This window comes from Delphinapterus leucas, chromosome 2 (assembly GCF_059928025.1).
Source record: "Delphinapterus leucas isolate spDelLeu-1000000601 "Yukka" chromosome 2, BTC_Dleu_Yukka2, whole genome shotgun sequence".
Lineage (NCBI taxonomy): Eukaryota > Metazoa > Chordata > Mammalia > Artiodactyla > Monodontidae > Delphinapterus > Delphinapterus leucas.
In genome coordinates this window covers 70006182-70029414 of record NC_143130.1, presented here as the reverse complement: position 1 = coordinate 70029414, position 23233 = coordinate 70006182, and the positions used below count along the sequence as shown (strand labels likewise).

The window sequence follows — 23233 nt, the reverse complement described above, 5'->3', positions numbered from 1 at the left end:
GGGAGCGCGGGAGGCGGGGCCGGCTCCGCGCGGGGAAGGAGGGGCCCGATGACTGTGGCGTCCCAGGCAGTGGGTGGGGAACGATGCAGGAGGGCACAACGTGTAGCCTAATGGGGCTGGGATCTGCTGGGGTCCCCTGCGTGGCCGGTGGCGGGAAGCTTTGCCTAGGCTGCCCGAGACCCGCATATTAGATATTAGTCTAGGGTGGGCTAGGGACGTGGGGAAAGACTAATTCGACCCAAATGCTCCCCTGGGAAGGAGACGAGACTGGATTTCCCTTGTCCTTGGGGACGGGAAGGCTTGGGGGGACGGGTTCAATGCCCTTCCCCACTGTGTTATGCACTTTCCTTCCTCAGATGGAAGATAGCACTCCTTAAAATGTCAACTCTACGGCCCTTGACGCTGGGAATCAAAAATCGGTGGGATAGGAGGGTAGGACGCAAAGAAGAGCGAATTCTTTCCAGGTTGGGGAGGAGGGTGATGCAGAATCCATTTCCGGCTTTGTCACTTTCTTGGACTCTGTGGTTTTGTAAAAGTTACTTCCCTTCTCTTCCATTCAAACATGTATTAACTCCTGAGCAGCGCCCCATCCCATATGAGAATGGATGAGCCCTACCCTAGTAGGCTTACATGGGGTGTTCGGGGTGCGGATTGGTAAGTGGTGTGCTGGGGAAGGTACTGAGTATTGTGACGGTGGAAACTTGGAGGGGGTGGGGTCAGACAAGGCTTCTGGAGGAGGCCTTAGGAAACTGAACTCCGTTTGCAAACGTGGAGCAAAGCCAATTTACTGACAATGAGTTGTGGTTGTCCGCTGAAAAAAAATGCACAACCTAAAAGTTGAGAATTATGTTTTATTCGGGGACATTACTGAGAACTGTAGGCCAGATAGCTCAGATAGCTTTGAGGAACTGTTCCAAAGAGGTAAGGGAGGAGCCAGGATACACAGGAGTTTTTGCTGAGAAAAAAAAAAATGTAGTCGAACGTCAAAAGATTACCGCTAATCACAAAAACCAGACATCTCAAGTTAATGATTTTAGTGTATGGGAAGATGCAAGAGTCTGGGCTTACTGACCTTTGATCTGCATCTTAGCTATCTAGGGCCAGAATCCTGTTTTTCTCCATCCTGAATTCCCCTCAGGGTGCACAGTGGGGGCAGCTGCAGTGGCTGATGGCTTGATGGTGGACAACTTTTTTTTTTTTTGTCCACTTGGTGAAGGAAAGTACAGCGTTTATTGCAGGGTGCCAAGCAAGGGAGTGGGAGACAAGCCTCAGATCCACTCCAACTTAGTCTTTGAGTTAGGGTTTTTTTTTAAGGGGAAGAACAAAGAGGCTCGGATTAATCATTGTCTTGTGACATTTGTTAATTGTTGTTTCAGGAGTCCGGATATCTCTGGTTATGATTCTCCAACCAGATGGTCCATGGCTGGGGGGGTCTGTTAGCTCATCGTGCCCTGGAGAAACAACCTGGGTTTGTATGTTAATGATGATATCTATAGTAGCAATTTTAGTACATTAATGATGTTAACAACAACAGTTTTAGTCACCTGACTCTGGCTGATTAGTGTTCAGTTAGCACAGGATTGAAGTCAGAAGGGACGAGAAAGGGAATAAAGTTTTGGATAGAGAGATTAATCATGAATTCAGTTTAGGGGGACTTGGCTTCAGATGGACATCCTAGCTGTGACTTTGGACTTCTGAGCTGACAATGAAGTCTGAGCAGAAGTCCACCAAACACATGAGGAGTGGGGAAGAGTGTTCCAGTCAGAGGGGACAGCCAGCCAGGGGGCTTGGCATCCAGAGAGACCCTGATGTTTGGAGGAACAGAAAGAAGTTCAGTGAGAGCAGCAGAGGGCAGGGAGGGAGAGCAACAGGAGTTGACCTGGGGAAGGAACCAGCACAAAGGAGGAGAGCCTTTATCCAGAGAACAAATGGGAAGCAGTACAAGGCTGTTGGGCAGGGGAGTGGCACCAACATATTTGCATTTTAGACCCTTTCCTCCACAGCATGGGGGTTCGGGGAGGTGGATGAGAGGAGGCAGGACTAGAGACTGGGGCCCAGTTCTTCTAGTGAGGGTCCTGGACTGGTTACAGTGACAGTGGAAAGGAGAGAATTGATGACATCAAGAGTTGTGTAGGAGGTACCAAGGCTGTGACTTGGATGTCAGGGGTGAGAGAAGAGTTCAGGCAGTGGCCAGTTTCTGCAGCTGGGTGGATGGTGGAGGTACCCTTTGGGAAGCGGGTTGGAGCTAAATGAGAATTCATCCTTGGACACATTAAGCTTGAGGTGGGTCAGGAAGGCTGATGGACCCATGGATCTGAAACTTAGGCCAGACTTGGGAGTTGGGCAGACAGACTTGTGAGTCACAGGAATATAGATGACAATTAGAACCTTAGAGGCTACCTGCGGAGACAGCTTCCCTGTGAGAGAAGAGAACAATGGGCAAAGCCTGAGAACAAACAACAGAGTCCTACTGTATAGCACAGGGAACTATATTAACCATAATGGAAAAGAATATAAAATATAAAAGAATAAGCAACCTGTAATAAACCATAATGGAAAGGAATATATATATATACCTATATATATATATATATATATATATATCTAAATCACTCTGCTGTACACCAGAAACTAACACAACATTGAAAATCATCTATACTTCAATTTAAAAAAAAAGAAGCCGGAGAACGGTCTGCAAGGCAGACTGCCTGGATTTCAATCCTGATACTAGCTAGCTGTGACACTTGGGTAAATTGCTCAACCCCTCTCAGCCTCACTTTGCTCATCTGTAACAGGGAGAAGCTTGTTGCATCTACTGCATTGGGGTTGTGATGATTCAGTGAAATCATGCACGTGAAGTGCTTAGCACAGAGCCTGGCACTGGTGGGTTTGTTATTTACAACAGTCTGTCCTTGGACCTGAGGTTTCCCTCCATGATGTGAGGGGTTTGAGCTATGCCTACTTCCATTCTATTTTCTTTCCTGTTTTTTCTCTTGAGAGACTTTTATTGGGTTTATTCCTTCTCCTTTTGATCAGAGCCTGTATGTCCCATCTTGACTGTGGCTGGTGCCTGCATCAGGACCATTTTCCATCAGGGTCATCCTGGGCTCCAGCAGCCCACAGGTCACACCCCCAATGCCCACCCCAGCCCCACTGAAGGGCACGTTTGCTTTCAGCAAGCAGGGGATGTTCCTGTTTTGCATCAGGGAAAGCCAATGTCCTGAGCTGAAGTAGTGTACCCAAGGTCAGCCAATGACAACACTCAGACTGGATCCCAGATTTAATTTTGGTGAGTCTGATCTTCCATCTACAGATTGATCTATGCATACGCCAGAGAAGAAGGATTGAGGCTTCCCACTCTGACCCTAATCTCTCATTCTCTGCTGGCTTTGCAAGCCTGCTGGGCTCCAAAGGTAGGGGTATGCCGTACCTGTGATGTAATCATCGATTTAATAATACCCAGGAGTGGGCTTCCAGCCATTAGAGGATGAGGCTGTGCAGTGGGGGCCTCTCTGGCTCACTTAATCCTCCAATCCCTTAAATACCATCAAATCTGCCTCCTGTTTGGAGCCGACAGCTGCTCCTGAGTGGAGGGGAGTCCAGGCTGGCAGGGAGGCTGGGACTTTCGGAATGAACAAGATGAAAACTCCCTCAGCCTGGTGGGATTATCAGCACCCCCTCTTTCCTGTCCCATCAGAACTCTTTAAAAATACGATCTGTGTTAGCTCTCAAATTGCATGGAAATTGAGGGGAGCAGGGCCAGGGGTGGGGGATAGAGCAAAGTTGGCACCAACTCTTGGGCACTGAGGGATACACATTTCCAGGAATCTTGCTTCCAACTCTCTGGGGACATGGTTCCTGCCCACAAGAAAGGCAAATGGTCTCAGCTACAATTTCAGTGAACAGCATCAAGGTCTGCAGCTGGGAAGGTCCTTTGGGATTACACAGATCAGTGGTTTCAACTTTTATTTTATTTTATTTATTTTTATTTATTTATTTTTCCGGTACGCGGGCCTCTCACTGTTGTGGCCTCTCCCGTTGCGGAGCACAGGCTCCGGATGCGCAGGCTCAGCGGCCATGGCTCACGGGCCCAGCCGCTCCGCGGCATGTGGGATCTTCCCAGGCCGGGGCACGAACCCGTGACCCCTGCATCGGCAGGCGGACTCTCAACCACTGCACCACCAGGGAAGCCCTCAACTTTTATTTTAGCAGAAGTTCTCACTCTTCCAACTAGAGCTGTATGAGCTCCTTTTTAATGCCCACCTAAGATCCTCTCAGCTACACCTGTCTTCCAGGTCTTGCCACTTGTTTCACCAGCACAAGCCAATGGCACACCCCGATCCCCCAAATTTCTGGCCTGAGAGTGCAGGAGTGTCAGACACTCCATGGGGTGAACCTTTGACCAGTAAGAGACAGGGATTGGCAGATAAATTCCTTTCTCTTCCTCTTTCTGGGTGGACTGTCCTAAGCTTCATACAGCCTCATTAAAGAAGGTCCCACAAGATTTAGCATCAGGGGAGGTGTATAGCAGCCAGCTCAGCAAAGTCCTCTGTGCCCTCTCCCTCCTTTTCTCTCTCTCACCTCAGCTTCCCTAGCATCGTACTCCATCATAAAGTGTTAGCACATACACTTCTGCCTCAAGATCTGCTTCTTTGGAAACCTGGGATATGGTAACATCTGAGAAGGAGGCTCCGTGTATAAAACAGATACAAGTGGGGCCGCTCTGAGTGAAGAGAAACAGGGGCCCAGGTACCATCTCTCTTTCCCCCCTACCGTTTCCAAGGCGATGACCAAGGCCTCCTTATAAGGCTCCCAAAAGCCTTTGATCTCATTCAACTCTGCCATTCCGCTGCTGAGGAAACTGAAGCCTGAAGTCACACAGTGAGTTAGAAGCAAAGCCAGGGCTAGACTCCAATCTCCTCACTCCTAATCTGGTGAGACGAATCCTCATCTTTCTATCAAGTTTACATAAGAACTTTTGAAAATTTTTCTTTTCCCAAGACATCTTCCCACGCTGGTCTGCCCCAGGAAGGCTTCCCCCCCCAACGCCCGCAGTTTTGTTGAGAAATAACGGTCATACGTCACTGCACGAGTTTAAGGCATACGGCATCATGGTTTGATTTACGTATATTATGAAATGATTACAATAGGTTCAGCTAATATCCATAATCTCTCTGGAAGGCTTTGAAGTCCCTGTTAGGCTGTAGCCACCACCTGGGAGGCATGACACACAGCCCTCTGAACTCAGAAGCTGGGACTAAGGAGGGCAGACAAAGAAGAAATGGGACAGGGAAGGGGCAGTTATGCTGGGAGAAAGGCAGTCAGGAAAGGCCTGATTTAGGGACCTCTGCTTGTGGGAAACAGGGGTTACACGTGGTCAGACCTCAGAGAAGAGAGGATAGGCCTAGGGGAAGAGGGAGGGACCATAGAAGGAGATGGAGAATGGCTTGCCCTATCAGCTGGTGTTGCCTGTAGGACACCCTCCTCCAGGCTGAGGTCATCCTTAAGGAAGCTTGGAGGGTGACCACACTTGGGGGAAAGAAACAGAAAGAGGTGTTTGCCTCAAATTGCTTTCATTAAGAGTCTTGTGGGGGCTCCCCTGGTGGCGCAGTGGTTAAGAATCAGCTTGCCAATGCAGGGGACATGGGTTGGAGCCCTGGTTCAGGAAGATCCCACATGCTGCGGAGCAACTAAGCCCATGCGCCACAACTACTGAGCCTGCACTCTAGAGCCCACGAGCCACAACTACTGAGCCTGCGTGCCACAACTACTGAGCCTGCGCTCTAGAGCCTATGAGCCACAACTACTGAGCCCGTGCTCTAGAGCCCGTGCTCTGCAACAAGAGAAGCCACCGCAATGAGAAGCCCACGCACCGCACGAAGAGTAGCCCCCGCCCACTGCCACTAGAGAAAGCCCGTGTGCAGCAACGAAAATGCAATGCAACCAAAAATAAATAAATAAATATTTTTTTTTAAAAAAAAGAGTCTTGTGGTTGTGACTGCTAGAAACAGCTGGGGCCAGGTTAATGGCAAAAAGCGATTTTAAAGGAATCTAAGTACGAGGGTGCAGCTGGCCCTTGGGGAACAGATGAGAACCAGGGCCTGGACTTAGAGAAACCCGAAAGCCACCTCCCTCCAACTCTGCTTCTGTTCCATCCTTCTCTCTGTCTCTGAAACTGGCTTGCCCTGTGTCCTAGGGAGCATTGGCAGCAAATGGCCTCAGCTGACAGCTTCCAAGTTTACCTCGCTTTCACCCAGGAGTTAAGCAGAATGAGCCTGGGCTCTTCTGGGCCCAATTCTAAGTTCTCGTGGAGCGATTACGATTGGCTCAGCTTGAGGCAGGTGCCCACCCTGGGCCAGTCAGCGAGGCCAGGTGCTGTACAGTCACAGCTGCTCCCTCTCTGGCCAGATAGGCCAGGGAAGAAGGGGACGGTTCACTACCTTAGGCGTCAACAAAAGCCCTAAGATAGGAGATTCTGTGCTATTTCCCCATGCCTTAATGGAAGGGATCACTCTTTTCTACATGTGTTATAAACCTTGTCTGGAAGTCTGCCTCCCCCACTGAATTGTTCTCAGCTAGCCCCCTCTCCTTCCCATCTGCTGCTAACAGGGTCCCAGGGCCTGCCACTGCCCTGATGCCACATCCTTAGCTCTTACGTGAACATTAGCGAGGTTTACTTAAGTTTAATCTTAGACTCATTTTTAAAAAAAGGTCAGTGGGCCTCAAAATTACTGCTTCAAATGAATTTCTAAGCACTTGCTCCTGAGCCTGTGGTGGAAAAGGCTGATGTGAGCTTCTAAAACCAGAACTTTTGTGGTGTTTCCTGCTTTGGGAGTCCATGGGTTCAAAGCCCAGAAAGGAATTCAGGGTCCTTTTCTTTCACTTTTATTAAAAAATTTATTTATTTGGCTGCATCGGGTCTTAGTTGCAGCACGCAGGCTCTCTAGTTGTGGCACATGGGCTCCAGAGTGTGTGGGTTCAGTAGTTGCAGCATGTGGGCTCTCTAGCTGTGGTGCGTGGGCTCTAGAGCACGCAGGCTCAGTAGTTGTGGCTCACGGGCTTAGTTGCCCCACGGCATGTGGCATCTTAGTTCCCCGACCAGGGATCGAACCTGCGTCCCCTGCATTGGAAGGTGGATTCTTAACCACTGGACCACCAGGGAAGTCCCCCCTTTTCTATCACTCTTAACAGCTAACATTTATTGTACAACTGCTATGTGCTAGGCCCTGGTCTCAGTGCTTTACGTGTCTGCCCTCATTTAATTCTCACAATAGCCCTTAGGGGTAGGAATAAATTTTGCCTCGCTTACAGATGAGGAAACTCAGGCACAGAGAGGCTGAGTCACCCGCCCAAGATCCCACAGCCTCTCCTGTCAGTGCTGTGGCCATCAATGAACTGGGCAGCCTGCCTCTGGGGCCTGTACTCTTCAGAAACCACCACACAAGCTGCCTGACCAGACAGGCCATGCAGACTTGAGGAAGGTTTCTCCATGGCCATGGCGAGCAAGGAGTAATATCTGCTTTTAAAAACTATTTAAGAATTGTTAAGCCTGAACTCTGTGTGACTGGACTTTAAAATTCATCATCTATTCAAGAGACCCAGAGCTGTTAGTGTTAGAAAATCGAGGCTTTTCCCAGAGGCATCTTCATAGGTCTGATCTTTAAAAAGTAGAAAAGTCATTCATGTGAGTGGACAGCCATGCTGCAGAAAGAGAGGGCTTTGAAAAGATAAGCCTTAGATAGGCTCTGGCCCCACTGAGGTTGACTCAGGGCTGTGTGCTCTGGGAAAAGCCACCCAAGCTCTCTGCTCTTGGTTTCTTTACCTGTAAAATGGGATTGAGGTAGGAGATAGATGGGCCCCAGGTTAGACATTTACAACTAGCCTCCTGTTTACACTTTGAAAATAAAGATAATAACAGGAACATGATAAGCAGCTGGACTTTGTCTCCTGTGGACACTTCAAGATGGTGGGAATGACAAAAACAAATAGGGGCTAAGCCCTGCTTAGATAAAAGCTAAGGAGGTCACACATTTCTCATTCTTGAGTTCAAGGAGACCCCCTCAAGCTACCCATGGACAGAAAAGATCCTCAGGGGAGGGGGCACTGGACTATAATATGTTCTGCTAACCTCCTAGAGACCCTCGTGCTGGAATCCATCTTGAGTAAAAGATGCGCTCGCACAGAGGGGAGGGCCCTGAGCCAGACCAAACATGGACTCAAAGACAGACAAAGCAAGAGGACTGGCCAGAGGAAACCTGGAAGAACTGCCCCCATATAAGTGATTTAAACCACCCCAAAAGCGTGGTTCTCTCTCTCTATCTCAGCCCACCCATGCTTTCTCTGAACTTATCTTCTCTCCTAATAAACCCTTTACTTGCCTCGCTACTTTTCATCTCTTTGATGAATTCTTTCTTCAAAGCAGACAAGAGCCAGGGTCCTGCTCCACTAACCCCTGGTGGTCTAATGGTTAGGATTCAGTGCTTTCACTGCTATAGCCTGGGTTCAATCCCTGGCCAGGGAACTGAGATCTTGCTTCAAGGTGCCACACACTGCAGCCACCACACAGCCACCCAAGATCAGGATGATCATAACAGCCCCCTTCCAAGGTTATTGGGAAGCTCTAAGAAGGTGGTAGAAGCCTGAAAACTCATGGTCATTGTCCGGGTGGCAAGAATGTGTTTTCCTGGGTAGGAAGCTTGGGGAAGGCAAATGCTGAATCCAGAGGAAGCACCAGAAGTTTAGCACCAACGTGGGGGCCATCTGAAGGAGAACTTTCTGGATCCCCTTGAATCCCACCAGGTAGTCTGTATTCTGCTCCACATTGTAAGGGTGCCCCTGAATTCCTTTCTGGGCTTTGAGCCCATGGGCTCCCAAAGCAGAAAACATCACATAACTTCTGGCTTTAGAAGCCTGTATCAGCCTTTCCCACCACCAGCTCAGAAGTGAGTCCTTAGGAATTTTTCTGAGGCCCATTGACCTGCCTGGAAAATGAGTCTAAGATCAAACTTAAGTAAACTTTGCTAGTTTCAGGTTTAATTGAGAGATAAACATGATATCTTTAAGTCACAGTTTTAAAAAAATTAGCTATATTGCGGTATAACTTACACACAATAAAATTCTTTAATTTTAAGTATAAGTCAATGAATTTTGACAAATGTATATTCTCTTGTAACCACCACCACAGTCATGATACAGAATAATTCCATCACTTCCAAAAATTCCCTCCTGTCCCTTTGCAGTCCCTCCCTTCTACCATCGTCAACCCTTGACAACCACTGATTTTCTTTATGTCATTATAGTTTTGTCTTTTCTTAAATTTCATATAAATGGAATAATCTAGCTTTTTCCATCTGGATTTTTCCACTTAGTATGATGCCTTTGAGATTCATTCGCATTTTTGTACATTTCAAGAGTTCAGTTCTTTTTATTACCGAGTAGAATTCTATTGTCTGGATGTACCACAGTTTGTTAATCCATTTGAAGGATACCTGAGTTGTTTCCAGTTTGATGAAGTTGCTAGGAACATTCATGTACAAGTCTTTGTGTGGACAGATGTCTTATTTCTCTCAGGTAAACACCTAGGAATGGGATTGTTGGCTTCTATGGTAACTATACATTTAACTTTATAAGAAACTGCACACTATTTTCCAAAGGAGCAATACCATTTCAAGTGATCTTTAATCTTAAAAACGTTAGATGCCCTGCCTTGCAAAAAAGATTACCTTCTGAATGACAGCAGAGGTAACCATGGCAGTATCACCCTGCTGACAAATCAAGTTGTACATTTCACTCCCGAGGCCTGGAGATTCCTCACCCCTGTGATGTGAGCGGGGAGTTCTAAACTGGGTCATTCACCACCATCCTATGTCTCATCCTCCCCTGCCTTTCCTGTGCAGGGCTCTGGCCTGAGTGCCAAGCGCAGAGGCAGGTATAGGCAGTCTATACATAATGTATGTATTATCTGGGAATTAAGTTTCCACCCCAAGCCAAAAGCCCTCGCTGCCTGACTTTAAATTAACTATTCATTTGTTTGGCTACAGGATCCCCCATCGAACAATGGGCAAGTCATAACTCTGAATAGACCCAGCAGGCAAAGCGGGATCCCTTTTCCTAGTTGGACAGCTAGCCAGAGCCAGTTCCCAGTTACCTAGTCAGTCAATAAGCATTTGTTGAGCTGCACCAGGAGAGCACACAGGGAACCAGTGTTTCTTGTAGCCTTACTGTCCTTGCCCACCCACTCCGTGTTATTGTCATTGCTCCCTGACAGATGACTAAACGGAAACTTGGAGATGTGAGGCCAAGGTTACCCAGCAGAAGCAGGATGGGCTCCCAGGTCTTCCTGCTCTGCAGTCCCTTCCCTGGGGAAACATGTGAGGTAGCCGGGTTTGGGGTGGGGTGGAGGACAAGGCTAAAATACCCGAAACGAGACAAGCTAGTTTTTTCCCCAGGGCATTCTTGAATTGACCATTGCATAAAACTCTGTCTTCCCCATAAGAATATTGTTTGAGTTGGGAGTTTGTTCCTGATTTGACATAAATTAAATGATGAAAATGTCTTACAAGTAAAGGTATTATAAACAAATCCTTATAATAACTTGTTAGTAAAGCCATGCTCAGTCCTTATGAAACAGGCATGGAGTCACTGTAGACATTAATTACACAAGGGGCCCTCTTCCACTGCAAAATTTTTTATGAAACACGAAAAACTTTACTATGTCTTTAATATGATTTAAAACTAATATGCTAGAAACAGTAAACAGTGAACATTTAATTAGAAATGCTTTTATTAATGTTTAGAAAAGCATTGTGAGAAAAATACCAACTGCTTTGGGCTCTTTATAAAAGCTGGACTGGGCTTCCCTGGTGGTGCAGTGGTTGAGAGTCCGCCTGCCAATGCAGGGGACACGGGTTTGTGCCCCGGTCCGGGAAGATCCCACATGCCGTGGAGCGGCTGAACCCGTGAGCCATGGCTGCTGAGCCTGCGCATCCGGAGCCTGTGCTCCGCAACGGGAGTGGCCACAACAGTGAGAGGCCCGCGTACCGCAAAAACAAAAACAACAAAAACAAAAACAAAAAAAATAAATCACTGTGTGGTTTGTTTCCTGATTGGACACAGGTGGATACACTTGGAATACATAGAGTGTATGGCTTCTGTTTTCCCCAAGGAGACTGTGACTGATAGAGGCTAACATAGCCGTAGGTCTATAGGCATCTTGGCACTAAGCAGAAGCAAATGCACATCTTCTCTGGGGTTTCCTTTCCTGCTTAGGTCCTTAGGACTCATTTGTTCATTCAACAACAATTTGTTGAGCACCTGTTACATATCAGTCACTGTTCTAGATGATGGGGATATAGCAATGAACACAAGAAAAACCCTACCTTATATTTTCACAGAAATATATCATCAAATACAAAAGGAAATGAGCTACCATGAAGAGAAGACAAAATGTTAACACATTTAGATCCCTATGGTTTTCAGTTATTGCAATTATCAGATAGAAGAAAATGTAAAATAACTAGATACAAAATGTTTAAAGAAATAAAAGATGGGATCACAGGAATAAGCAAGGGATCAAAAAGACAAACAATAACAAGTGTTGGGGAAGATGTGGAGAAATTGGAACCCTTATACATTGCTAGTGGGATTGTAAAATGGTGCATCCCCTTTGGAAAACCTTCTGGCAATTCCTCAAACTGTTAAATACTGAGTTATCACATAACCTAGATATACAGGTATATGACCAAGAGAAAAGAAAATATACATCCACACACAAAAAGTACATGACTATTTACAGTAGCCAGGTCATGGAAGCAACCAAACTGTCCATCTACAGATGAATGGATAAAGAAGATGTGGCACATATACACAATGGAATATTACTCAGCCATAAAAAGGAACGAAATTGGGTCATTTGTAGAGACGTGGATGGACCTAGAGACTGGCATACAGAGTGAAGTAAGTCAGAAAGAGAAAAACAAATATCGTATATTAATGCATATATGTGGAATCTAGAAAAATGGTACAGATGAACTGGTTTGCAAGGCAGAAATAGAGACACAGTGTAGAGGACAAACATACGGACACCAAGGGGGGAAAGTGGCGGTGGGGTGGGGTGGGGGTGTGATGAATTGGGAGATTGGGATTGACATGTATACACTAATATGTACAAAATACGTAATGAATAAGAACCTGCTGTATAAAAAATTAAATAATTAAATTAAATTAAAAAAAGACAAAACAGGGCTTCCCTGGTGGCGCAGTGGTTGAGAGTCCGCCTGCCGATGCAGTGGACACGGGTTCGTGCCCCAGTCCGGGAAGATCCCACATGCTGCAGAGCAACTAAGCCCGTGTGCCACAACTACTGAGCCCACACGCCACAACTACTGAAGCCCGCATGCCTAGAGCCCATGCTCTGAAACGAAGAGAAGCCTCTGCAATGAGAAGCCCACGCATCACAACGAAGAGTAGCCCCGGTTTGACGCAACTAGAAAAAGGCCGCACGCAGCAACAAAGACTCAACACAGCCAAAAAAAGAAAAAAAAAAAGAGTAGCCCCCACTTGCTTCAACTAGAGAAAGCCCGCGGGCAGCAATGAAGACCCAACACAGAAAAATAAATAAATAAAATAAATAAATTTATTAAAAAAAACCCTCAATGGACAGGCTAAACAACAGATTAATTAAACACAGCTGGATAGGGAATTAGTGAACAGGAGATTGAGCTGAGAAAACTACCCAGAATGAGGCACAGGGAGTCAAGGAGATGAGAAATATGACTGAGAGGTTAAGAGAAGGGAAGATGGAATGAGGTGTAAAAAATATCCAGTCGGAATCCCAGAAGCAGAGAATAGAGAGAATAAAGGAGAAGCAATATTTGAAAAGCTAACAGCTAAAAATTTCCAGATCTGATAAAAGACACCAACCTATGGATAGGAGAAACAGAACATGCATCAAGCAGGTTAAAAAAGACATACACCTGGACATATTGTAGGGAAACCACAGAGCACTAAAGGCAAAAATGTTAAAAGCAGCTAGAGAGAAAAGAAAGATTGTCTACAGAGAAACAATTGGACAGTGACAGCAACAGTGAATCTATACATTCTTTTTTTATATATTCTTTTCCATTATGGTTTATCACAGGATATTGAATATAGTCCCCACAACAGTGAATCTAAAAGATAGAAAAATATCTTCCAAGTACTGAGAGAAAATAACTGTTAACCCAGAAGTGTGTACCCAGCAAAACTATCTTTCAAGAATAAGTGTAAGATAGAAACATGAAGGTAAAATAGGGACATTTTTAGAAAAAAAACACAGATTTTACCACTAACAGACCTTCACTAAAACAACTTCTAGAAGATGCACTTCAGGAAGAAGGAAAATGAGCCCAGAAGGAAGGTCTGGAATGCAAGAAGAAATGGTGAGCAAAGAAATCAGTAAATATGTAGATAATTCCAAACACACTGTCTGCAAAAAACAAGTAATGAAAGATGGTGATGGCATGTAATATGTGGGGTTGAAAAATGACAGGCACAAATACTGGACAATAATAATTTATAGGTGGGGGAAGGAGAGTGAGGCTGGTGAGAGGAGGTAGAGTGTCCTGAGTTCTTCTTGAGAAGGTTCAAGTACTGTTGACTTTAGACTTTGTTAAATGTGCCTGGTAAAATTTCAAGGGTAATTACTAAAAACACAGAAAGTATAACTTCCACACCAGTAGAGCAGAAAATAGAGTAAGAAAACAAAAACAAAAAGTCAGTTTAGGGCTTCCCTGGTGGCGCAGTGGTTGAGAGTCCGCCTGCCGATGCAGGGGACACGGGTTCGTGACCCGGTCCGGGAAGATCCCACGTGCCACGGAGCGGCTGGGCCTGTGAGCCATGGCCGCTGAGCCTGCACATCCGGAGCCTGTGCTCCGCAACGGGAGAGGCCACAACAGTGAGAGGCCCGCGTACCGCAAAAAAAAAAAGTCAGTTTAGAAAAAAAAAAAGTTGAAAGAAGTTTAGAAAAGAGAACAAATAGAAAATAAAAATTAAGATGTAGAAATATTATCAGTAATCACAATAAGTATAAATGGGATAAACAAAAGACAGATTCTCAGACCTAGATTTAAAAAAAGCCCCTAAAAACTAGACAAACCTAAAATAAAAGGACACAGAAAAGATGAAAGTAAAGTGATGAACAAAAGTAAAATGCTAATTAAAAGAAAGCTGGTGCAATATATTGGTATTAGACAAAATAGACTATAAGGCAAAATGTATTATTAGGGCCTTTCATCATTTTCATGATAAAAGGTTTGATCCACCAGATATAATAGTCCAAAAGTTGTGGGCACCTACTAAAATAGTATCCAAATACATAAAATGAAATGTATAGAACTATGGATAGAAATTGACTAATCTGGGACTTCCCTGGTGGTCCAGTGGTTAAGAATCTGCCTTCCAATGCATGGGATGCATGTCTGATCCCTGGTTGGGGAACTAAGATCCCACATGCCACGGGGTAACTAAGCCTGTGTGCCGCAACTACAGAGCCCACACACTCTGGAGCCCGTGCGTCATAACTACAGAGCCCACGTGTTCTGGAGCACGTGCACCGCAGCCACTGAGCCCATGCATCACAACTAGAGAGCCCACACACCACAACTACTAAGCCCACACGACCTGGAGCCCGCACCCACAACTAGAGAGAAGCCCACACACCGCAATGAAGAGCCCACATGCTGCAATGAAAAGAAAAGATCCCGCGTGCTGCGACTAAGACCCAATGCAAGGACTCCCCTGGTGGTGCAGTGGTTAAGTGCGGTTAAGACTCTGCACTCCCAATGCAGGGGGCCCGGGTTTGATCCCTGCTCAGGGAACTAGATCCCACATGCGTGCCGCAACTAAGAGTTTGCATGCCACAACTAAGGAGCTCACGTGCTGCAACTAAGGAGCCTGCCTCCCACAACTAAGGAGCCCACTGGCCACAACTAAGACCTGGTGCAACCAAAAAAAAGAAAAGAAAAAGACCCAACACAGCCAAAACTAAATACATAAATAAATATTAAAAAAAAAAAGAAATTGATAACCCACTAACATAGTGGGAGATTTCAATACAATGATCTCAATTATTAATGGGTCAAAAAAGATTTGAATAACACAATTAACCAGCTTGATTTAGTGGATATTTATAAGTCACTCTATATCCAACAATCAAGGAATAGACATTCTTTCCAAATGCACATGGAGCACTTCCAAAAGTTGACCATATAAAAGGCCTTATAGCCAGTTTCAACAAATTTCAAAGAATCTGATTCACATAAATCACATTTTATGACCTACGATCATAGTTATAACTTATGCAATTAAATTAAGTCTTTAACAGAAAGATAAATGACACCTCCTCCTGAGTTTTGAAAATTAGAAAGTACATTTCTTTTTTAAAAATTAATTAATTAATTAACTTTTGGCTGCACTGGGTTTTTGTTGCTATGTGCGGGCTTTCTCTAGTTGCGGCGAGCAGGGGCTACTCTTCATTGCGGTGTGCAGGCTTCTCATTGCAGTGGCTTCTCTTGTTGCGGAGCATGGGCTCTAGGTGCGCGGGCTTCAGTAGTTGTGGCACGCGGGCCCTAGAGCCCGCGGGCTTCAGGAGTTGTGGCACCCAGGCTTAGTTGCTCCGCAGCATGTGGGATCTTCCCGGACTAGGGATCGAGCCCGTGTGCCCTGCGTTGGCAGGCGGATTCTTAACCACTGCGCCACCAGGGAAGTCCCAGAAAGTACATTTCTGTATAATTTAGGAGTCAAGTAAGATATCATAATAGAAATTGAAAGTTGTATAGAAACAACTATATGATATGTGATGAAAATTGTACATATCAAAACTGGTGGATGCAGCAAAAATGGTAATTACAGGGAAATTTATAGCTTTAGATGCTTACATTAAAAAAGAAAAAAGGCTGAAAATTAATGAGCTAGCTTTCGCTCTAAGAGGAAAAATAACCCCAGTAGAATAAACACAAAGAAAGTTTAAGAAAGTTTAAGAAAAGATATAAAGATAAGAGCAAAAATTAACGAAATGAAATGAATATACAATAGAGATGAACAAGCCCAGGCCAGATAAAACAGACAAACTTTTGGTAAGATTCATTAAATAAGAGGGTAGTAGGTAGCATGCATAAACAAGCAATAATAGGAATGGAGAACAGAAGAAAGCTGAAAATACAGAAGAGATTAAAAAGATAAGATGAGCATGCCATAAAGAATAAAAAATGAATTAATCAATGAATTAAAAAACTTATTAGAAAGGGAAACATTTCTAGAAACATATAACTTATCGAAGCTGTAACAAGAAAGCTTGAGTTCCCAACAGTATTAAAGAAATTGAATCAGTGGCTTAAAAAAAAGTCAAGCCTTGCTGGTTTTCAGGCAATTCCTAGCAGATTTTCATGGAACAAATGATTCTAATTTCACACGAACAAAGACTATCCAAAGAAGCAATGCTCCTCAACTCATATGAGGTTAGTATAACCTTGAAATAAAATCAGTCAAGTATGAAAATGTATGAGAAAGAAAATAACAGACCAGAATCCCTCATGAACATATTAGATGGAAATACTATAAACAAAATACTAGCAAATCAAATCCAACAGCATATATTAAAGGCTATTCATCATGACTAAGCTGGATTTATCCCTAGAATATTTGGATCATTTAACATAAAAGCCCATGACTTTAATTCATTGCATTAATGGGTTTAAGGAGAAGTTGTATGATTATCTAAATAGATCTAGTAAAGGCAGTCAGTAAAAGTCAACATTCATTCTTGGTAAAAACTCTTAGTAAAGCAGGAATAAAAAAAATCCTAACATTAAGAGGTAATCATTTTTAAAAAAGCCTACAGTAATCATCATTCTTAATGATGAATCGTTGAAAGCATTGTTCCTTTAAGAGCAGAACGAGGCAAAGGAGTCTGCCATCACCTCTTCTGCTCCACAAGGCAAGGATAAGACAGATATAAGGAGAGAGAAGGAAACAATACTGTCATTATTTGTAGCTAATATAATTGTTTATGTAGAAAACCCCAAAAGAATCTACAGACAAATTATTAGAATTAATGAGAGAGCTTACCAAGGTTGCTAAATACAGAAACTGATATATATCTCCCTAGATTAAGATCTTAATCTTAAAATTACAAAGAGATAAGCCAGTTAAAAATGGGCAAAAGATATGAATAGGCACTTTACAAAAAAGGAAACAAATCTCCAATAAAAATTAAAATACACTCGACCTCATTGATGGCCAGGGAAACATTATACAAGTCAATGCCACAATAAGATCCGGTTTTCCAACTCCATTGGCAACAACTAAGAAATTTAGTAACACTGAGTGCTGATGGAGATGAAGATCACTGGGACCTTTTATATACTACAAATGGAGTGTAAATTGGTACAACTTTGAAAGACACTTTGGCTATATGTATTTTGTAAAATTGAACTAGATATGTTATAAAGAAGTTCTTGCACATGCATAAGAATATTCATTGCCATACTGTTAAAAAATGGCAAAAAATTGGAGGCTACCAAATGTCCATTGATAGGAGAATGGATAAATAAATAGCTATCTATTCCCACAGGGACTCAACTCCAGCTACACACACAACATGGTCAAATATAATGTATGAAAAAGGCAAGTTGCAGAAAACTGCATAAAATCATGACAGCACTTTTCTAAAGCTAAAATGAGTAAATTAAACAATATTTCATTTAGGGATGCATATACAAATGATAAAACAACCTATTTTTTAAAATCAAGAAAATGGTCAACATAAAATTCAAGCCAGTATTATCTCTAATGAGGAGGCAGGATAGAATAGGAAAAAGGCATACAGGTGGATGCATTAATAGGTAATGTTCTAGTTCTTAAGATGGATGGTGCACTTCCAGGTGTTTGTTTTATATTGCATTTATTATTTTGATGTTTCAAATACTATGCATAAAATGTTTAAAAAGTGGCCTGTAGTTTCCTATTTTCACCACTACATGGCAGGCTAGTCCGCCAGTAAAGTGACTCCTGAATGGGAAAGGCTGGTGAAGATGAAACTGTACCTAATGACAGTATTCTAGTAAGCACTCAATTTCCCCTGTAGGAACACATGCAAAATGTAAAACAGGGCTTTTTGTTCTGAGTGTTTACATGCACAACCAGGGCAGCTCAGGTGCACATTACTCTGACCTGGATCTTGCAGCTCTGTTGTCATGTTTTGTTTTTCCTTTCTTTTTGCCTTATGTAACCATTTTTGAAAACTTAAAAGTGTATCTGCTTAAAAAAATAAAAAGAAGTGTATCTGCTTAAATGTTGATTTTTATTTTTCAGAACTTTCCAGTATTTCCCAAGGTTTCATTTCTAAATTAACAACATGGAGCATACCGTTGGTTACTTGGTTTCCCTCTTGGCAATTGACACATCTAACTTCCCCTTCTAATGTTTATTGATTAGGGGCGGTTTTGTAGCATTAGCATTAGAACCACTGCTTTAATGAATGTCTGGATGACACTGTTACATACAGGAATATTTAAAAATCAGTAGCAGTGTTAAAATAGCAGCACAATATTCACAATAGTCATCAAAATTACTCACAGGAATTCTGGTGCCAAATTGCACCAGTCACAGGAAGTGACTGACAAATGTTGGTAGGTATTTCTGTTTTAGCAGCCAATGTTATGCCACCAAGTGGCAACAGCACAAACGGTCCTCCAGCCACCCACTTCCTTTTTCATGCTCTAGACCTGCCCTGTCCACTTGATCAGCCACTAGCCCCATGTGGCAATTGAGGTCTTGGAACGAGATGTGACCTAAGTGTAAAATACACACTGGATTTTGAGGTCTTAGTATGAAAAAAAAAAAGTAAAATGTCTCAGTGATTTTAATATTGATTACATGTTGAGATGATAATATTTTTGGATATGTTAGGGTAAATAAAATATATTAAAATTAATCTCACCTTTTTAATTAGACACTAGAACATTTCAAATTACATACGTGACTCACCTGTGGGGCTCACATTTTATTTCTATTGGACAGCACAGCTCTAGATGTTATCACCAAGACTTGCGATCCCTACCTAGCAGGGCCGGCTGCATGGGTGTGTGGCCGGTGCAGTCGTACAGGGGGTCCCATGTTCTGAAGTGCTGTCACTGCCTCGAAATCCTTAAATTGTATCTTTGAATTTGCGTTTCAGAAGGAAGTCGCCTAGAACAATGGAGCATGCGCCAGGGGCTGGAAGCCTTGGCTCGTGCACCATCCCGCCTCCCCCCGCCTCCCGGTGTCCCTGGCCCTGCCCGGCGACTGCTGCCCCCTTCCGTCCCCGGCAGGGTTCTGGGCGCGGCTATGGGAAGGGTCAGGGGTGTGATGGTGCCCATCCCTTCCCCGGGCTGGCTGCGCAGGGTCTCTCGCCCACCCCAATCCCGGGGAGAGAGTTTCACCGGCGCAGAGGTCTCAGTACCGTTGGGAGTCGCCTGTCTGCCCCGGTTTGGGCAGGGGGCCCTGGGGCAGGAGAGACACCTGGCCTGACCTCTCCAGACTCCGCCAGGCTAGGGCGGTCATCTGCTGGCAGGAGCCGGACCCAGCAGCACGCAGGCCTGCGCTCGCTGCAACCCTGCAGGAGGGATGCACCCTGGGGGACCGCTCTAGCTAGATAGTGTCCGCGTGTTCCGGAAGCGCGCCCTACTCTGGCTCCGAGCTTGGAGGAGGATTGGGAGGGCTTTTTTCCTCCTAACGACCTTCCTCCGTCTTTCTTGTGTTTGTCTCTTATGGACAGCTCAAGGCACCCCTGGGGACAAACCGTAACTCACAAATTATGTAATTTCTGTATTGTGTGATTCCGTGTGTGAGTGAAATACTATGATAGTTGCATTTAAAATTGGCGTTGCACAATAGAAAGATCAATGGTAAAATTCATGTTAGTAATTAGTTTTAATTTTAATTTACTTTATATAAAATTTACCATCTTAATTAATCATTTTAATTGTACAGCTCAGTACCATCAAGTGTTTACATTGCTGTGCAACCAACACCTCCATGTTGCAGTCATGTTAGAATTTCTTTCCTTGTTAAGACTGAATAATATTCCATTGTATGTATATACCACATTTTATCCATTCATTCAGCCATGGGCATTTGGGTTGCTTCCACTTTTTGGCTATTGTGCATAATGCTGTTATAAATGTGTGTGTATAAATATCTCTTTCCATTGTTTTTGCTAAAATAAACAAGACTGCAATTAATACCTTTGTACATACATCACTTTGCATGCTTGTAAGTCTATTTCTAGGATAAATTCCTAAAAGTAAAATTGTTGGGTCAAAGGAAATGTGCATTTTATAATTTGTTAAATATTGCCAAATTGCTGTCCATAGATGTTGAACCATTTTACACAGCCACCCCAGTGCTGTATGTTTTCAAACTTTTTGATCTTTGACAATATGCTAGATTAAAAATGGTATTTCCGTCAATAAGAATGAACAGAAACATGTGAAATACGTTTAAGTCCATGAGTTCGTAGTAACACAGTAAACTTCCCCAGCAATCTGTATTGTTCATTTTTGGAGGATGCTAGGGAAACAATTCATTATTTTGAAACAAACAAATAAAAACAAAAGGAAAGAATCAAGTATGACCTGCCTTTTCTATGTAAACTGTATGTCAGGATAGCTAAATAGTTAACAAGAGGAAGTTTCTCTTTATAAAAGTATTCTCATTATTAAATAAAGAAGAAATAATGCAACCACTAAGGAAATGATGGATGTAGGCAATGATCATCAATGGTTGCAAAGAGAGACCGAGATAAAGTGAGAAAGATGAGTAGACATCCATCCTATGCTTCGTAATAGGAGACCGCTGTGCTACCTCTCAACTATTCTTGCCTAAACACTCAAACCTGAATCTGACTGAGTCACCAGGTCTAACTGCCAGCAAGTTACAGAAAATATAGGGATGAGAAGAACATGTTAAACAACAAATCAAGGGGATGCAATCAGCAAAATTCAGACTGTAGGAAACTCTACAGGACAAGTGACCTAGTTTCTTCAGTAAATAAATTAAAAAAGAAGAAGGAAAAAAAAAGGGGGGGAGGGATAGGGAATCTCTAAATTAAATTTAAGGTACATAGCATCCAAATGTAATATATGGGTCTTATTTAGATCCTGATTCAAATGAAAAAACATGTGCTATCATTTATGAGACATTTAGGAATGTGAACCCTGATTGGATATTTAATGATATTAAGGAATTAATTGTTGATTTTAAGATATTATGGTATTATGCTATTTTATAATATTATATTTTAGATAATATGGTACTATTTTTCAGATTTATGATATTATGGTTAGGTTAAAAAATATTATCTTTTAAAGATATATACTAAAATAATTATTGATGAAATGATAAAATGTCTGAGATTTGCTTTGAAATAATACAATGGGAATGTGTGTGGGATGGGGTATGGATGAACCATGACTGACTATGAGCTTATGATTATTGAATCCAGGTGATTCGTACTCTACAATTCTCTCTACTTCTGTTTATGTTTGTGATTTTCCAAATAAAGAAGCTCATTAAAAAAAAAAAGACAATGAAAGGGTAATCAGAAACCATGAGTACAGATGGCTCTTTTTGGGAATTTTGATGCAAAAAGGAAAAAAAAAGCAACAGCTATCAGGGTCAACAGAAGGGTATTACAAAAAAAACCAAACACCTTAATTATTCAAGTATTACATATATATGGAAAAGTGTACTGCACAAGGAATCCTCACCAAATAAATACCCCCATATATTAAAAAAGGTATTTTACTGGGTCTTTTGGGTAAACATATATAGAAAACAAATGAACCCCACATCTAGGAGTATAACATTTAGCCCACACACACGGTGAACTCACAGTATGGAAAGGACAGAGCAAAAACAGGTAAAAATAGGCAGGCTTCCACTTTTGTGAGAAAGGGGATTTCAAGCTAAGAACTTGGTCTTGTTAAATAAGAACTGAGACCACCTATGTCAACATGACACAACTGCTCTAGGAAATTCTAGTCCAGGAGGATAAACAGATTGCTTGTTTCAAGAAATTAATTTATCTGGGCAAATAGTTTGCTCATCTGGGACAGGACAGGTGACTCTCAGGACCAGAGACTGCTCACATAGACAAAGAGCTCACATGTATGACCAAGTTTATTTAACGAGACTTGCTTCAAGACCCCTGCTTTCCTGTGTTTACGGATCTTAAACTGTCTTAAATGTCACAAACTGCGCCCACTCCCCATCAATTTCTTGCTTTGAAAAACCACCTTAAACCACTGGAGCCCAGGCCTCCAAATCCTATAAACACCCTTTCTTGAAATCCTCCTTCTTAGAAACTACACCAAGTCTCTTTCAAGGTGTTATTCTCCCTTTCTGCAGTAAATACTGAATTAACTTAGACTTACTTTGCTTGATCAACAGGTTTTTCTGGTCTTCTTTTGAGGAGGTGGCAGTAGCCAGGAGTTCTCCTAAAATCTGTGAACTTGAATGAGAAAAAAACCTGCCATTTATTTTCAGAAACGTTTAACTGAAAGTGAGCATTTCCTTCAACTATGAATGTGCACAACAAACCACAGTGGCTTTTGCACAAGTAAAAATTACAGGTATTTTCAGTCTGCATTACAGCTGTTGCATACATCTCAAAATATCATTTACGCCTAACACTACTTTGAAATGAACGATAGGGTCAGAATTGTGAAGGCGCTGAGATTTTGCCCTCCCTGCAAGCTAACAAGTCAGCTTGCCACAGTTTCCTGGATAAGGACAGAAGACACAAAACTCCTGGATCCCAAATGTAAGACGTTATTCCTCACAGCAAAAGGGGTAGCTAGAGTGTCAGCATATTTACGCTGTTTCCCTGAGCTCCAATTCCCATCGGGCAATGTGGAGGGCCAGGTGACTCGAGCACATGTAGTAGATTATGTTACATAAGAAGAATTTAGAGCCGAGGGCCCAGCACTTGTTTGAGTAAGCAGCAAATAAGCTAGTCTGTTGCCTAAGTGACTACCTACTGAAACCGCTCAATATCACAAGGGTAAACTCAGCAAGGATGTCCAGGACCCCTGGTGGACTGCCTCTCCTACATGTAGTACTAGATCTTTCATTAATGCATTTATAAAGGAGCAGATGTATTACTCTGTCATCATTTTGTTTTTATATTTTAATATAATTCATTTCCTTTATAATC

The 23233-nt window shown here is 43.1% G+C and overlaps 1 long non-coding RNA gene across 2 annotated transcripts in view; it reads right to left on the bottom strand.

The window, feature by feature from the left end:
• Positions 1 to 3: 3 nt before the first annotated feature.
• The window catches only part of LOC149750171 (uncharacterized), a 32564-nt gene continuing 9334 nt past the window's right edge, over positions 4 to 23233 (bottom strand). For both annotated transcript variants that reach the window (XR_016392065.1, XR_016392066.1), the window contains 2 exons: positions 1073 to 22528; positions 4 to 955 (listed from right to left, as the gene is read on the bottom strand). This is a non-coding gene — a long non-coding RNA (uncharacterized LOC149750171). The remainder of the gene's footprint in view (positions 956 to 1072; positions 22529 to 23233) is intronic.